Raw genomic sequence first — 17,462 nt, 5'->3', positions numbered from 1 at the left:
AATAAGATATAATAAGTATTTGATTTAAAGAAATTGATGTATTATAAATATTTAATCTTTTAAAAATGACTTGAGTACACTTCAAGTTTTGTTGAGTAACAAACTTGATAAGGTAAGGTTTTCTTCAAGTTCTTAAATATCCATGGGAGTGCTGTGATAAAAATGCAATTATCGAATAATTTTTTCTAGATTTTAGAGATTTTATTAATGATGCAAAGTCCAAATCATATGCAACCTCCCACACCTCAACACATGCCACTTAAACTATAATTCAAGAAAATTTTAAAAAGGAGATATATTAAGCATTAATACCTTGAATAGTGGCTTATGTGGCATTTGCTGAGGTGTGGGAGGAGGATTAATCCTCCACCGTGGGTGCATACGATCCAATCTCAATGATGTATTATATATTACATAGATTAAGTCTAATCTTACTTAATAGGATTTGAAATCTTACTAAGCGGTGTTGAGAGCACCTTGTGACATCAAAATATATGATCTGGTGTCACAAGGATCTAGAGGACAAAATTCTATGAACTTTGACCAAAAAAAAATCTTATAAAAACTATCTTTCATTGTTAAATTAAAATTTTAAATTTGGGAGATCTTTTAAATTACTTTCCATTTTCAAAATCTTGAAAGAAGTTCAAAAAAATTATTTTATTGAATCAAGTCCAAAAAGGAAATATCTCACGCATTAACACCTTGAACGTTGGCTTATGTGGCTTATGCTAAGGAGTGGGAGGAGGATTTCAATTATTATTATCAATATTTTTTATTAGATTATTACTATTTAGTAATCTATTTAAGTTCAACAACCCACTATTATGATTTGAAATCTTATTAAATAAGGAAAGTATTTCTCTATGATATATTATTATATATAAGAGAGATTTATAAAGTTTGTTACCCAGCAAACTTAGTGGGGATCCACGTCATAAAATTCAAATTTATATGGTTAATTTGTTACTCAACAAATCTGGATCCTAACTCCATCAATTTGATGCATCAAAAAACATGATCTGATGTCATGGGGTTATAGAACAAAATTCTAACAACTTTGAAAAATAATTAGAAAAAAAGAGAGTTAATTTTCACCGTTAATTTTAGTTTTGAATTTGAGAATTCAGTAGCAATCCATTTTCACATGGGATCAAACTCAAAATTTTATTTTTTTTTTCTTTTTAATTTTTCTTTTCTTTTGAATCCGAGCTTTTCCATGAAATCTAGAAGGGTGTGGAGTTGGATTACCAATTTGATAATCCAGGTAGACCCAACAACCCTTAGTGAGATACCAAATTTTACAAAGTTAGTCATTCTAACTTTTTATAATAAAAGTGCAATAGATAGGTATGCCCAATTAATCTCTTTGCATATAAATTAAAAAAAAAAAAAAAAAGCATTAATTTTAGTTTTTAAATTTGAGAGTTCAATAGCCATCCATTTTCAACACCATTGATCAAGTTCAAAAAGATTTTTTTCCTTTTTGTTTTTTTGAACCTGAGTTTTTCCATGAAATCTAGAATGCTCTGGAGTTGGATTGCTAATTCAGTAATCCATGTGGGCCCAACAACCCTTAGTAAGATTTGAAATCTTACTAAGTTGGACATTCTAACTTTTTGTAATATATGTGCGTTAAATTAAAAAATATATTTTTAATTATTTTTCTATTTTATTAATGATTGACATGAGAAAATTGCTTTTGCTTTTTAAGAGGGCAGAGGATTTCGCCTTCACGTGTACATATTATGTAACATTTGCATGATTGAACCACTCGAACCTCCTTCCAAAAAGGGAGAGGGTCTTAAGTTCAAACCCCCTCGTTGGCCCCTTGCATGGATTTGTCTCAACGTATTTGATATGTGTGATTTGTGGGGGTATTGCATGTACCCAAGGGATTTGAGCAAGAAATGGGACTCTAAGAAGTCAATTGCCTCAATGGTTTTAAATCTTGTTCGGGACCAAGACGACTCGTCAAATACATTTCAATATCGTCCATGAACATGATGGATTGACAAGTCAAAACATATCATATAAGATTTAATAACACAGTTCATATTTTCTCATTGTTGAACAAGACGATTCAAATATAACACAGTTCATAGTTTATTATATATACTAGAATCTACTTGTATGACATAGACATCCTCTTTAAGATTAAGAGAGTAAAATAAAAATAAAAAATAAAAAATTAAGGGGTATTATTAAAAATTTTGAGATTAAGTGGTAAAAGATGAAAAACAATAAAAACAAGTTTAAAAGTCTAAAGAGGAAATATAATAAAATTCAAAGGGAGTAAAGAGGAAAGATAATAAAGTGAGTTATACAAATAAAGTACTTGGAGGAGATGTTTATCCTAGTTGAATGAAAGTTCATTTATCACAAAAGTGGATCTGGAATTGTGTTTTATTATATAAATATACTAAAGTTCACCCGTGCTGATAATTGTGTTTTATTATATAGATATATAAATAATTATAAAATTTAATTAAATGATTTATCTCAACAAGATGAGACATGATATCGAGTTTTAAAATCATGATATGGTTTCTTTATATATTGATTGTGGATGTAAAAAATTTGTAATCTTTATTTAGATTTGCAATTTATATTTCGATGATAGATTTTTCTTTAATTAGGGTTAGAAATTATTTACCTTTAACTTGTTTCTGCCTTCTTTTTTTTTCTTTGGGTGGAATTTAACATCCATTTTTTACTTAACTAGTAAAATGCCTTGCCTTGCACCACGTGAATAGATAATAAATACGAAAAAACAATAACAAATAATAATTAATATTATATTGTTTAATAAAAGTGTAATAGATAACTTGACAATTGTCTTTTTTTTTTAACTTTTTTTTACTGTGAACGATTAAGTGTAATTATAAAAAATAAAAAATGTATAGAAACTCAACAGAGAGAGAGAGAGAGAGAGAGAGAGAGAGAGAGGTGCATTGACAAACTTTAAAAAAAAAAAATTAGAATTCTATTTAGAGTGTTCACAAATAAAAATAAAAATAAAAACTTTAATTTTGACAATTTGAATGAATAATTTTACCTGGAAGAGAATTAAAATTTTAGTAAAAATATAAGATACTTTTCAAAGCTTCAACAAGTACAATTCTTTTTATGATTGAAAACTTTTATCAAGAAAAAAATTAGGATCTGAGTAAAAATGACTCTTATGAGAAATTATTTAAATTATTAAATTATAATGATACATAGCAATATAAATCTCAAGATAAGTGATATATTCAATGAGAGTCATGTTACTAAAAACATCATAAATAATAATGAAAACTTTAATTTGATATAACTCCGGTGAGAGACATGTTAATGAAAATCTCATTTTTATTAAATTAAGATCACATGAAATATTATTTTTTAGAGAGATGTACGGGTCACCTATCTATTGTATTTTTATTACAAAGCTCCCTACCATAACCTTCCAGATTTCATGGTAAAATTCAAATTTAAATATATAAATAAATAAATAAAATAATATTTTGGAGTTTGATCCAGGATTTTAGGAGAGAGAATTGATGTAGAAAGGTGATAGGATATAATAGATATTTGATTTAAAGAAATTGATGTATTATAAATATTTAATCTTTTAAAAATGATGTAAACCCACTTCCAATTTTGTTGAGTAACAAAGTTGATTAGGTAAGGTTTTCTTCGAGGTCTTAAATATTCATGGGAGTTCTGTAATAAAAATGCAATTACAGGATAATTTTTTCTAGATTTTAGAGATTTTATTAATGATGTAAAGTCCGAATCGTATGTAACCTCCCACGCCTCAACACATGCCACTTAAACTATAATTCAAGAAAATTTTAAAAATGAGATATATTAAGCATTAATACCTTGAATGGTGGCTTATGTGGCATTTGCTGAGGTGCGGGAAGAGGATTAATCCTCCACCGTGGGTGCATACGATCCAATCTCAATGATATTAGATTAAGTCTAATCTTACTTAATAGGATTTGAAATCTTACTAAATGTTGTTGAGCTCACCTTGTGGCATCAAAATATATGATCTGGTGTCACAGGGATGTAGAGGACAAAATTCTATGAACTTTGACAATAAAAAATACTTAAAAAAATTATCTTTCACTGTTAAATTTAAATTTTAAATTTGGGAGTTCTTTAAAATAACTGTCCATTTTCAAAATCTTGAAAGAAGCTCAAAAAAATTATTTTATTGAATCAAGTCCAAAAAGAAAATATCTCACGCATTAATACCTTGAACGTAGGCTTATGTGGCTTATGCTAAGGTGTGGGAGGAGGATTTAAATTATTATTATCATTATTATTTATTAGATTATTACTATTATTATTCGATCTTAGTTTTTTCATAAAATTTAGAGTGTTGATTCCCAATTTAGTAATCCATTCAAGTTCAACAACACCCTAATAAGATTTGAAATCTTATTAAATAAGAAAGTGTTTCTCTATGATATATTATTAAATATTAGAGAGATTTATCAAGTTTGTTACCCAGCAAATCTAGTGGGGATCCACGTCATAAAATTCAAATTTATATGATTAATTTGTTACTCAGCAAATCTAGATCCTACTTGCATCAATTTGGTGCATTCAAAAACATCATCTGATGTCATGAGGTTATAAAACAAAATTCTAAGAACTTTGAAAAAAAAGAAAGTTAATTTTCACCGTTAATTTTAGTTTTGAATTTGAGAGTTCAATAGCAATCCATTTTCAACATGAGATCAAACTCAAAATTTTATTTTCTTTTTCTTTTCTTTTGAGTTTAAGTATTTCCATGAAATCTAGAGGGTGTGGAGTTGGATTACCAATTTGAGAATCCATGTAGGCCAACAACCCTTAGTAAGATATCAAATTTTACTAAGTTAGTCATTCTAACTTTTTGTAATAAAAGTGCGCCAGATGGGTATGCCCAATTAATCTCTCTGAATATTATGCACGGGTTAAATTAAAAAGCCCAAAAATAAATAAATAAATAAATAAAAAGCAGCATGATTTTTCGTTTTTAAATTTGAGAGATCAATAGCCATCTATTTTCAACACCTTGGATTAAGTTCAAAAAAGATTTTTTTTCTTTTTTTGTTCTTTTGAACCTGAGTTTTTCCATCAAATCTAGAATGCTGTGGAGTTGGATTGCTAATTCGGTAATCCATGTGGGCCCAACAACCTTAGTAAGATTTAAAATCTTACTAAGTTAGACATTCTAACTTTTTGTAATATATGTGAGTTAAATTAAAATATATTTTTTAATTATTTTTCTAATTTTTAATGATTGACATAAGAAAATCGCTTTTGCTTTTTAAGAGGGTAAAGGATTTCACCTTCACTTGGTGTACATATTATGCAACATTTGCATGATTAAATCACTCGGGCCTCCTTCCAAAAAGAGAGAGGGTCTTGAGTTCAAATCCCCCTTGTTGGCCCCTCACATGGATTTGTCCTAACATTCTTGATATGTGCAATTTTTTAGAGAGGGGGGGGGGGGGGGGATTGTATGTAATTAAGGGATTTGGGCGAGAAATGGTACTCTAAAAAGCCAGTTACCTCCATGATTTTAAATCTTGTTTGAAATCGAGACGACTCGTCCGATACATCTTGGTATCATCCACGGACAAGATGGATTGACAAGTCAAACATATCGGATGAGATTTTAATAATACAGTTCATTTTTTCTCATTGTTGACCGAGACGATTCAAATATATTGGAAAACTCATTCGAGATGACTCAGTCTCTTTCGCATGGATGAGACGAGACATCAAAACAAGTTTTAAAATCATGGTTGCCTCACCCCTTCTTGTCAGGCTTACAGATATGGAAAAACCCCATCATTAAAAAAGAACAAAAAAATTAAGTAAACAAAAAAAAAAACTTAGCATTAATGAAGAAATTAACTTATGATCACGTTGTGGCATTTTGCATGAACAATTAGAAAGTATGGAGTCCAAACCGGAAGCAACAAATAATAATTCCAACTTGACATAATAGTCCTCTACCGAATGAACTTAACCTTCAAAAGCTCTACAAAATAGTATTAGACTCACTGAGTTGACACAGTGGTCAAACTCTCGGTCATTAGTCCTTGAAGAGCACCCCTGATTAGTTCAAAGCAAGATTATTGTGAAGTGAGATGAGATTGAGATTTAAGTTCAACTTTTTAGATATTCTAATTCTAATACTATATCATTTTCTAAGTTGATTCAAAGAAGTATCGATTGAATGAATTTGAACATGGCTCATGAAAGACATACAAATGGCTTTTTCTTATTTGTACGCCGCATTTCATTATCCATCCGACAACAAAGATTCCAAGTTAAAGGAGAAAAGCAAACAAGAATCAAGTTAAAATATGGGATTGACTTTGTTGAGACATTTGATTTGATTTGTTTATAGGATATAGCATAAACCTAAAGATGGTGATAGGTATGTTGAAGATTTTCGTGGGCCAACTTATTACAAGTAACACAATCGTTGCAAACTTGCCAAATTGTAGATGAGATTGGTGCACGGAAATGATGGGAACGACATAAATATTGAAGAAATTTTTATGGCACTATTGGAAATAATAAATTAGGCATTAAAATATACTCATTAAGTCATTAAGATACAATAAAGTAACATATAAAGTGTGAGATTGAATAGTAATAACATTTTACTACACATATGCACATTTGTATTCAGAGATTGACAGTGGAGATAAGATCAGTAATGTTGCGTTAACTACATATAACTTAGGGTGTGTTTGGAAACCTTCAATTGAGTGTGAGAGTTGAACATTCAAGAGTTCAACTCTTAAAAGTTCAATTTTCAAAAGTTGATTGTGGAAGTAAATAATAGTTTTGGTGTTTGGTTGGTGAAAGTTCACCCTAACAAGCACTTGAAAGTTACAGTCCAGGACTCCATGTCTCCATACCCTATTCAAAGCAGCAATGCATTTCTTCTTTCTTAGATTCGTATTTACCCTTTCAATGTAGCTTAAATAAGGAATCGATTGTAATCAAACAATCGTCTCCATCAAAATAGATCAAGATCTAGGTTTTTGCTTCATGAGTAGGGTTGACATCAGACAAATGATGGAGTGGTTATGCTTCTCTAGGTAGTAAAAGGAAACAAAGAAGAAGAAGAAGATAACCTAGATCTCATTTTTTTAATTATGCCTCTATTTTTTCGCCAAAGCCTCCACTTCCACCTTCTTCTTCCCCTTCCCCAACTACACCTCTAACCAAAAAATAGGAATGAAAGGAGGTGAAGAAAAAGGAGGAGGAGAGAGTGAGAGATTTACCAGATTCTTAGGGATAAAAAGATAGAGTTAAATGGTAATTGTCGACAACTTTCATGATGAGAGTTGAAAAGTCGAAATTTTAGCTTCGTTGAAAGTTGGCAAGTTGGTAACTCGCGATAGTTGTATCTTTCAAACACGCTTAATTGAATAACTCGCCTGAGTTGGACTCTCCCCACCCAAGATGCAATTTTCAAACACACCCTTAATATGTAAGACATTGAAATGAAGAAACTATTAGGTATTGCATGCATTTGTTATTATATTACTTTTATTTTTTGAATAAATATGAATAAATTGCTAATATATCCAACTAATTAAAACATAATTGATTCATTGATTGTATGTGTGCTTATATAAATGTACTACTATGCGTAGAATACAATAAAATAAGATAAAATTGATAACCAACTAATCATAATTCATTTATACTAACGGATGAATGTTATATGCAATTTTTTTATTAGTAAATACTATGTGCATTTCACAATTTATTTCTAATAGCAATTATAAGTTTTTTCAAAAAAGAATATATCAATTGAAATTTACTATTCCTTGAAATATTAGAACTAAAATGCAATTTTTTTATACTTAAATTTTGATAATTTTGGTTGAAATTCACTACTCATCAAAATATTTCGCATGATTTCCATCAAAACATATCCAAAAGGAAACTGTTGGTAAAATTTTGTTTCAGAACTTGTGGAAATGGAAATATTTCGGTATATTTTGTGAAAATATGCTGAAATTTAATATTATAACCAGAATTATTTTTATACTGCATTTTAATAAACGCCTTAATTTTGCTCGATCAAACTTGAAATCCCCAAAAACTTGCATAAGGTCCCTGATGTCATAACATAACAAAAGCCCCAAGCCAACAGAGTGCTAGAGGGGGGAATTTGCAAAATTCAAAAGGAAGTAGGCCAGTTCATGCCTAAGGCATGGACCAGGCCAAAATTGGCCTACTCTATCCCTAGAGAAAGGACCCCCCTTGAGTTTTGTCTAGTCCGAGAGCAAGTAAGGACTAGTGAAAAGTTGCACAAGTCCTTGCCTAGTGTACTTTCCAGTTCGATTTCTGTTGAGCCTTGAATCTTACCCCATGTGATCACAGATCTTATTAAGGTGGCTTTATACACTAACCCTCCTTAAATCTCTCTTTTTCCACTTTCGTCTTGAGAATTTAAAAAAATTTCTCTCTTTTGCTCATCCTCTAATCTTTCCATGCAAGTTCTCATATGAGGTCTTCTTTTTAATTTGTGGCACCTTTCAAGGTAAATTCTTTTGCCTTATCAAAGTCTAATTACCTCCCTAATCTCAAGTTGTTAAGACTCAAAAGGAGATAATTAACTCTTAAGACCCTATTTTTGGGATAATTGATCACCCTCTCCAAGTTCTTCTTTGTAGTTTGACTAAGTTCAAGGGGCTTAGACCCTTTTACCCATCAAAAGAATTATCTAGAACTTAAGAAGCAATTACTCTCTTAACCCATAAGTTATTAAGACTCAAGTGAGAGTAATTGACCCTTAAGACCCTCCATGTTTGGATAAATGCGTGCGCTCATTCAAGTCTTTTATGAAAATTAAGCTTTTCTCAATGGAATAGACAACAATATTCTTCAAAAAATTCTCTAGAAACCTTAAAGACATTTACACTATTTATCTTTGATCATCATGATTGGTAAGACTCATTAAACAAGACCTCCTTGTTCAAAGGTATTCAAAGTCATTATTTACGGTTTGGTTTGAAATTAATTTGAACTTGTGGAGTGTGGACCATTATGTCCCCAAGGGTCTCCAAAGGCTTTGACTAGAGGAGCCTCCCAAGGCATAAAAAGTAGCTTTCTTTCTTCCAACATTTTTGTCTAATTCTCTTTTTGAGAGCTTACAAGACCATAAAATTTTGTCGAACTTTCATTTCAAGCTTTCTCAAGTTATAGCTTAAAGATAAAGAGAAAAAAAAAAAAGAAGGAATAGAAAGAAGAGCAAGTAGGTTCGCTTTAATTTCTTTAATTTTTTGTATTTTACTCGAATTTCCCCCTTCCCACTTCTACCCCCCTTCACTCTATGTTATTATTATTATTATTTTTTTTTTGTTGGCGGGGGGGAATTAGAGCCTAATTAGTCTAAATCCCTATCTTACCTAGTATATATCCTCGTAAACCCACTTGGAAAATGTGTCAAATTGGGAATCAAAAGAAATGGTGAATGGGACCCTTTACGACCTTTTTAGCTAGAATCCAAACATGTAGTGTAATCCATATCCATATTCATGTAGTAAATGTATTTACAATGTAAGGTGAAATAAGGGAGTATATCCACTATGAGGTGATTTTCATACCTTTGAGTTCATCATAAGCTCCTCGAGAGCATATATCTGTAGTTCAAGTCATACAAAACATGTTATCATCATCATCGATGTAATCTAGACTTCATAATGGCTAAATAAGGTTAGGGAGTATACCTTCATCATGAGATGATCCCTTACCGTTGTCAATCGGCAATAAGTTCATTTTAAAATATTTTGCATGCATACACTTGCACACATTCTCTTATACACATAATGCTTCATGCATACATGTAATTTAAAGCATGAAAATGGGGAAGGTCACAATAGGGCACCCTCTTTCATGGTATGCTGCACAAAACCTTCCTACAAAAACTAAACTTATTCTTGAGCACATTATCATTAGCACACATCATGATTAAATGCTAGAAGCTAATGAGTGCGACCTCCATGCGTTGACACTCCCAACTCGAAGTAAAGAAAACAATGCCACTAGTGGGGATATTTCATATATACATGTTTCATACGCATAAACTTAAATTCTCATATATATAAATTCATGCGTACATCATCGTCTTACTAACTAAAACATTTTCCAAAATATACTCAAAGTCTTCACATTTGGCCAAGACTAGATAACCACCAACATAGCAGGTAAGATTGGGTGCCCAACACCTTCTCCATCCTTCAATCGAACTTCCTTACCCTAAGTTCTTGGTTAAGATTAGTTTGGGAGTCACTTTTCAAAGACAATGATTTTATAAAACTTATTTTTGGTGATCATTCACACTTTAATTTCATGAATGGTGACGACTCATAAATCCAAGCAAAATCTACACACTTGTCTACACTAGATTTTTAAATGATCCGTTTAATGACTTTTCTAAATCATATCTGATCTAAAATCCCATACCCATTTTTTATAAACGTCAAATTACTAATTATGACATGGGCCATCCTGGTTGAACACTTGGTGGAGTTGCGAAAATTGCTTTAAATATTAGTGATCGTGCAGTGAAGTTCTTCATTGGAGCTTGTTTGAATTATCGGGGAATCCTATATGGCTAAAAGATTCCATGAGAAAGAATTTTAATTGGAACTTTCAGCACAGATGGAGCTCCAAAAATCTAGTTCAAAGATATATTAGAAATGGATGATGATCTACATAGATGATTGAAAATTTTAGCCTTCGACGATGTCTTACAAAAACCAGTATTCTACCACAAGTCAAAGTGGTCGCTAAATCATATTAATTAGTATCCGAACTACATGATTTTGGAGGTGTGCTACATAATTGGCAAACACACAAGTACTAAAACCTGCAAAATCAATCTCCCAACACATTTCTTTCTCAATTTCATTTCTTAATCATAAAAGAAATAGAAGACTTTTTAGGCAGAGCATCAAATGTACAGTTGAGATGGGAGAATTGTATGCCTCAAATATCATTTGAGGCTATAATTTATTTATTTTTAATCTCAGTTACTTTTAAAATTGGGAAAGAACTACGTTGGACTTTTTAATGAAACTTAACCATCGTGATTTGTCTCACAAATAATACTATAATGAAATAATTAAATAATGATATGTAACAAAATAATTTAATGTAAAATACAAGAGCATAATAAAATTTAACCATGAACTAATGCACAAAATTATGTTTTGTTGGATTCTATGTTTAGGGCATAACACCTATCAATCATTTTTTTAATATTTTATTTAGAGAACATCTAAGTTTTAAAAAACACTCTAAGTAATTAACTTTGGGCTTGGATCTCATATAACAAAACTTAAAGTGTACCTTCACTAAGGGTATCTTTTTATTCTCTAACAACATTGTCGACAACAAATTTCATAATCTACCTGGAAATACGTGAAATAAAATAAAAAAATTAATTTTATTAGTTTTTGATGAAAATTGATATACATTTCTCAGTACACTCAATCAATAGAATGTTTTCCTCTGATTAATAGTCAAGTACAAAATAATGATGTGTAGATTTCTTCTCGTTGACCTTTACTCTTGATCGATAATGAAAGGGATTCTTGATTTGTATGTGGCAGCTTATGATGCTTAATCTTCTATAGTGGGTTTGTATGAATTTCTTATCTCTGGGTTCATGTTTTATCAACTGAGAATGTGGTTCTTGATTTGTAGATGATGGCTTAAAATATTTTATCTTATGTGGAGACTTTGTGTGAATTTTCTTTTTTTTTCAAACTTTAGTACAAGTTCGATTGTATGTGTACACTTGGAGTGTTGCCTTGTACACATGTGGAGCATTGTATTTTGAGAGACATACATCCAGAGACTGCTAACACATTACAAGGGTGAAATCTTTTTTAAGGCTATTGCATTCAATACAAGCCTCACTCTGTTCAAATCAATAATTGTGTCCAATCAGTAGTTCTTTATTTTTCATTATTTTGCTATTTTATTTATTTTATGTCTATATGTTCTATCCTAACAACACAGAACTAGCAAGTGATATGGTGCCCACTTGGTGTGTGCCCAGATTACATGTTTTCTAAGTGCTCTATCATGTCAAATTGCACATAGTAACGGTAAAACACATACTTAAGAGTTTGTTTGTCATATAGCACACAAGGAGGTGTACGAAACATGAACATGTTCTGCATTCAGCTACCATGAGCACCATCTGACATCCCAAGATAGAAGGTACTCTATACTTAGACCCTATTCTTACATATTTGTACTTTCGTTCATGGGGATATAGTGTAGAATGAACCAACTACAACAGAAAATTACTTAAAGGAACCTCGCAGAAGGGCTCCTTTCTAAATAGTCCCTAAGTTTTGCGCAGCAGCTTGATAGGACATTTAGTAAACGTTTTCTTTCTTAATGGTCCCTCGTTACTGGTGAACTCACCATTTCTTTATTTACTATCAAGTTCACCACTTTTTATTATTGTCAAATTCAAATTTAGTGTTAAATTCACAATTTTTACTGTCGAACTCACCACTATTTACTATTGAGATCACCACTTTTTATTTACTATCAAACTCAACACTTTTTATTTACAGTCAAATTCACCACTTTTTAAATAAAAAGTGGTGAACTTGACACTAGTAAAACCCACCCATTTTCAATTTTTGAGTTTTTTCGACTAAAATATATGGAAAGATCAACTAAAAACTTGAGATAACAACTTGTTTAGATCATTTCAACCCTAAAGAACCATTCTTAATCGATTTTCATCGAAAAACTAAGAAAAACAAAGTGAAAAAATCCTAGTTTTTACATATATCTTCAAAATGTTTGAAAAACCCCTTGAAAATGACTTATTCTTCTTTCTTAAATCCTTTCCAACAAAATTGAGTCTCCAAAACTTGATTGAAATGTCAAAAATCCAACTTTTTAGATGAAAACGTTGAGTTTGAATAGTTAGGACATTCAATTATGAGGCATGTGAGAGAAGAGGTCCAAGGACTGTTAAGAAAGAGAAAAGTTTACTAAATGGACTATTAAGAAATCACCCAAAACTTATGAATTATTAAAAAAAAGTCTCTCCGTCAAAGTCCTTTAAGTAATTTTCCCTAACTACAAAGCTTACATATTCTCAAATTAGAAAAATTGTCCACTCTAATAATGCTTACTCTATCTCAAATAGTTATTTGAGATTGAAAAAACCAGTCCATTTTAGTGATCATCAAGTGAGAACAACTTATTCTACCACCCAACATGAACGTATCGTGTAGTCGTCTACATCCCTTGTAAATCAAAAAGCAAGTATAAACTACAAATGGGCTCCATACATCTAAATGGCCCCTTTGAATGAAACAGAATTTTCATAACCCTTATGACGGGGTGTCTAGACTCATAGGCCTGCAGGCCTACGAGACCCTTGAATGACATGGACTTTCCATAACCCAAGTCTATTTATTTATTTATTTTACTTTTTTATTATGACGGGTTGATTTGGACCCATGGGCCCAAGTAGCAAGGGAGAGACAATTGACCTCTTAAAACATCATATCTCACCCAAATCCCCCTAATACATACAATACCCCACAACAAGGGTGCTTGAACTCAAGACCTCTCTCCTTTTTTTGGAAGGAGACCCAGGCCACTATGCCCAATAGTCATTGGTTAACCCAAGCTTATGTTATCACAGATAAAATTCATATCCAAACTTGTAAAAGTGAGAAACGCACCTAATAAACTAGGTCAATCATGATATAGCCAACAAATACATCAAAACAAGTGAGCCCGAAAATTGAATAGTATGGTAATGGGGATCAAATACAATGTGATGGGAAGACTAACCAAAAGTCCTTGAAACCATCATAAATAAATGGGAATGGGAATGAGACCAATTTGACATGGTAAGATGACCACTCATGAAACCATGAGACCAATTTGACATGGCAGGTGCAACCCACCAAAATTGAACGGGGCTAATTTGACCTTTATACCAATTACCAATAGCTCTTCAAGCCAATCACACCCAAAGTACGTAAATACCAAAGCCAAAACAAGTCCGACTTTGAAGCGGTCAGGCCACTTCAAAATTTTGGAGGAACCCTCCTCGTAATATTTCACGCACCTACATTTTCATTTGTAAAAACAGACGTACCCATCAAAAAAAAAAAATCACTTCAACTATAAAGAAGATTAAGCCTATGAGCCCTTCTTTAGTAGCATGGTTTCCTTTTAATGAAGTGTGAAACCCAAAAGAGAATAAATCAAATCTGAAAATCAAGAGAATATTTAATCGATCTTTTTTTCACCACCAAAACTATATGAAATTTGAATATCAACAAATTTGTTGAGTTACCTAATGCCCTTTTGTTTTCAAGATTAAATCAACTTAAAATTTTTAAATATCAAGAGATATCTTGATCAGTCTTCTTCTTTCAATCCAATTTTTATATTATTAGTTAGATGAGAACATTTTCTTACATGAATATAAATAGGACTTAGTTAAATTATTATTTTTATTAATACAAATAGTGTGCAATATTCTTAATTCAGGTGTCCCTAAGACAAAATTTGTTGCACACATTCACAAGGTCTAGTCAACAACTCGTGAGGGAACTCGAACGAATCAAATAATAATATATTAAATTTAATTATTTCAAAATTATTTTTTAGTATTTTAAAATAAAGAAAAACAATTTTTTTCCATAAAAATTATTATATATAACAAAATAACTTAATTGAACTCTTACCTATCCCACACCCTTCATAGTTGTAAAAGCAACAACTTGCACAAGTTGGTGATGGCCCTTTGCTTGTAATTGAAGTGAAATGAACATGAAATGTACATTGTAATTTGTTTAATTTAACAATAATCACCATGAGTTGAAGTAAAAAATTTCACTAAAAATAATCTTGGTGTACTGATCATCACGATCATTGAATCGTGTAGTGGTGATTTGATCTGCTCATATTTACGATGATGATCGAATTAAGATCTTATTGGGATTACAAATATCACATGGAACCATTAATTTTGTGTGAATAAGGGATATTTTTCTATTATCCCAAGTTACCTTGTTTTCATGCTTAGAGTATAATTTAAGAAGTCTTTTTTTTTCCAATCCCAAGATGACTTGGGGGGAGTTAACGTTAGCTTTCATCCATAATTTTTTTAAATAAAAGTTAACCTTTGGAATGTGTGAAAGACACATGGGCATAAGAGTCATTTCTCATATTATAAGTATTAAGGTAGTCTATGGATTTGGATCCGATTGGGTCGATCTGAACCAATCTGATACGAATTGGATTAGATTAAGAACGATCGAAACAGATCGGACCCTTGTTGGATCAGATCTCAATTGTATCAAATTTGAAGTACAAAATATAGATAAACAGAATATATAATATAATTTACATACCTTTGTACATTTAATTCGATGGAGACATGGTCTAACCCGGTCCAACCAGCCACCCGGTCCAGTTTATAGAGCATTGCCCTAGATAATTGAGGATCTTTGAAATTTGTTTTTTCAAGAAGAAATTGGTAAAGACAAGTGTCTTTTACAAAGGTCTATGCTAACAGTCAATGCATAGTGGGGACATTACCATCTCCATAGATTGACTTTTAAAAAATATATATATTTGCAATGTATTAATTATTTAAAAATAAAAAAGGAATTTCAATCATTATGTGATAAATATTTTCACAAAAATGTTATTATAATCATGATCGCGGAATTCTCAAAAAAAAAAAAAAAAAAAATTCAAAATTCATAGAATACGTAGAACAAAGGACCAATCAAGCTACTTGTTTCTGGTGGTGCCTATGTCATTAAATTAGGTGCATCTATATTCTTATTCTTTTCTCAGCCCGCCCCCTAAGCAGCTTAAGCAATAGCGCAGGAATCCTACCTTCGGTTCGCTCCTCAATCCTCAGTTGCTCAACTAATCCTAAAATTTTGAAATTGCTAAAATTCCCTTCGAGGCAACCAGCACCACTCTCTTTGCTTTTCAACCTGGCGGTGGTCGAGCCTTAGCCTCTGCTTATGGAGCCCAAGGAAGATTCCGCTCGAAAAAAGAAAGAGTAAAAAGCATCAATAGACGAATCAACAGATTAATTAATGATAGTTCACTCAATCATCAATATAGGATAAAACCTCAAAATTTTATCTTCTTCGAGACCTACAAATGTTAAGAAGAATATAGGATTTTCAGAGAGGTTAAACCGTTGAAGATAATGTATTTCGAGAAGAAACTTCAAAATATCATTTGTATAATCCTTGATATTTTCTTGTATCTTTTGTAAAATTCATGTACTAATAATCCCCTTTCATTGTCATCCACAATGATTTGTCCCGACTTACTTGATATGTGTGGTTTGTGGGGTATCGCATCGCATGTACCTGAAGGTTGGGTTGAGATATGATATTTTAAGTGACCAGTTGCCTTACCCTTGATAGTTGGGCCTATTGTTCCCAACAATCTCGTTGTAAATAAATAAATAAATAAATAAAAAAAGACCATATCCAATCTTAGTTAAAATGATTATATAAATACTTATAAAATAATATATTTATAAATAAATAAATAAATAAAATTAGAGAGTTACCATTAGCACCCCAACTTTTACTTATTATACTCCAATTTTGTAAATTATTTATCAAATCCCAATTAAAGATAAAAACAGACTCTTTAAACATTACAAAGCTTTGATTAAAGTTATAATCTCAACATTACAAATTATTACATTACTTGTTCAAACAATTTGAGTAGTTGTGACAATTATGATTAGGCATGTATAAAATTCTAATTCTAAAAATTAGAAATCTAGCAAAAAAAAATAAATGAGAGAACCTTCTATTGGCCGTTGGCACCCCAACTTTTACTTATTCTCACCCATTCATTTATTTTCTCTATTTTTAATTGGGGTGTAATAAGTAAAAGTTGGGGTGACAATAGAAGCTCTCAAATATTATGAGCTATTTTTAAGTAGATAAAAATATTATTATATTTAGTTTTGTAATAATAAAGATATTTTAAAGAAAATTAAAGTTGATGCTAACGTGACACAAGCTTTTGAAACATTGACGTCAATAGATAGTGATGTAAAACTTTGGAAGATCTTGTTATATATGAAATGACTAAATTACCCTTGTCGAATTATTTATATCCTCTTGGGACTCTCACTACGACTCGTATACAACAAGTTCTGAAAGAATGTTGAAATCCTCGACACGCACGTGAACTGCATTCGCACGTGCCGTAATACAAGGAAGGAAAATCAAATTTTGAAAGAAAAAGAAATAAAATAATAATTTTCAAAAATGCCCTTAACTGTCATTATTGAGGATGCCACGTGGAGCCCTTTCATTGCTCTATATAAAGGTTCTCATATGTAGTAAGAAGTCACATTGTATGTGTGAGAGAAGATGATGAGGAGAGGTGGG

Source organism: Akebia trifoliata, chromosome 16, assembly GCF_017979445.1.
Source record: "Akebia trifoliata isolate Shusen 1 chromosome 16, ASM1797944v1, whole genome shotgun sequence".
NCBI classification, from domain to species: domain Eukaryota; kingdom Viridiplantae; phylum Streptophyta; class Magnoliopsida; order Ranunculales; family Lardizabalaceae; genus Akebia; species Akebia trifoliata.
This window is presented reverse-complemented; position numbering follows the sequence as displayed.